Genomic DNA, 1,992 nt, shown 5'->3' with positions numbered 1-1,992 from the left:
ATCAAATCCCCCAAGCTTAGACCTCGCTTGTCCTCAAGCGAAAGACGATATCGAAAAATATGTCCACATGTTAGAGGTAGAGGTGTCGATAAAATAAAATGTGGACATGAGGGCATCATGATCATCTTTAGAACAACAACATATATTGTCATATGATTTGTTATGCTAAAGTAACAATCTATTCACAAGGTAAACTACGAATCAGAAACTTTATTGAAAACTAACAAACTATGATGTCAGTCATTGAAGCAATTGCAATTTATCATAACATCGGAAAGAGTCAATATAAGAGCTTTTCAGCAAGTCCACATACTGAACTATCATTTAGTCTTTCACAATTGCTGACACTCATGTGATACTTATGGGTACAAAGTTTCAATCGGACACAGAGAAAGATAGGGGCTTATAGTTTCGCCTCCCAACCTTTTACCTCAATGGTAATGTCAACAATAATACTTTATGAAAACCTACATCCAAGTGGATATATATATATTAGTATCTTTCCAACACATAGTGCTTGCCCAAGCATAAAATGTAAAAAGGAAAGGTGAAGATCAACATGTTTAGATCATGAATATTTAGAGAGCAATTTTATTGCTTGCACCAATGACAACTTACTTGAAGGATCTTACTCAATCCATAGGTAGGTATGGTGGACTCTCATGGCAAAACTGGGTTTAGGGAAGTTTGGAAGCACAAGTAGTATCTCTACTTGGTGCAAAGAATTTGGCTAGCATGAGGGGGAAAGGCAAGCTCAACATGTTGGATGATCCATGACAATATAACTTATTCGGATATAAGAAAACATAACCCATTACATTGTCTTCCTTGTCCAACATCAACCTTTTAGCATGTCATATTTTAATGAGTGCTTACAATCATAAAAGATGTCCAAGATAGTATATTTATATGTTAAAACCTCTCTTTCTTTATTACGTCCTATTAATTGCAACGATGACCAAAACTATGTTTGTCAACTCTCAACAACTTTTATTCATCGTACTCTTTATATGTGAAGTCATTACTCTCCATATGATCAATATGATTTTTATTTATTTTTATTCTTTATTTAATTCCCTCAAGATCATAGCAAGATAGCAAAGCCCTCAACTCAAAACTACTCTTTATTATATATATCTCATGGACTCGATTACATAGATAGAGATCAAAACCAAACTCAAAGCTAGATCATACTAAAACTTCATTCTACTAGATCAAGATATAACCAAAGGGATCGAACTAAGAAAAATGATAAAGATAGAAGTGTGATGGTGATACGATACCGGGGCACCTCCCCCAAGCTTGGCAGTTGCCAAGGGAATTGCCCATACCCATGTATTTATGTCTCTTTCTTCGGAGGTAGTGATGATGGAGTTGTTGATGATGTAGGCTTCTTGCTTAGTTTGTGCTTGAGAATATTGCTCCCTTAAGTCATCAATCTCCTGCTCAAGACTTAATATCTTTTTACATAATTCATGTTTGTTTTCCTGCAAGAGATGGAAAGGGATAAACTCGATCTTAGGTTTCTTTGCTTTATTAGGTATACTTGAATTTTTCAACTCCACGTGCATGTCCCCAGGTTGAGGTAGTGGAACTTCATCTTCATCTGAGCTTGTCTCCTCCTTTCCCTTAGGATCATAGTCTTCTTCTTCCTCCGTGGTCCAACCACAATGATCCAGGTCCCCGTAGACTTTGGGGTCCGCAAGGTAATCAACCACATAGCTTTCTCCCTTCGAATCATGGGACGACATGTTGCTCTAAATCTGCTGCAGAAATAGTTCAAAACAAAAATAGAGGATTTTACCATGGTACGATGTTCAAAACCTTCTGGAGATTATATAATGAATTTTTACCGACCAAAAGAAGTATTGTGCAATAAAACAGAGTCCGGAGGGCACACGAGGTGGCCACAAGGCAGGAGGCATGCCCAGGGGGTAGGGTACGCCCTCCCCCTCGTGGATGCCTCCTGTCTCTTTCGGACTACTTTTAATT

The sequence above is a fragment of the Triticum aestivum genome, chromosome 4B, assembly GCF_018294505.1.
Source record: "Triticum aestivum cultivar Chinese Spring chromosome 4B, IWGSC CS RefSeq v2.1, whole genome shotgun sequence".
Classification (NCBI taxonomy): Eukaryota; Viridiplantae; Streptophyta; class Magnoliopsida; order Poales; family Poaceae; genus Triticum; species Triticum aestivum.
Note: the sequence above shows the minus strand (reverse complement) of the source record.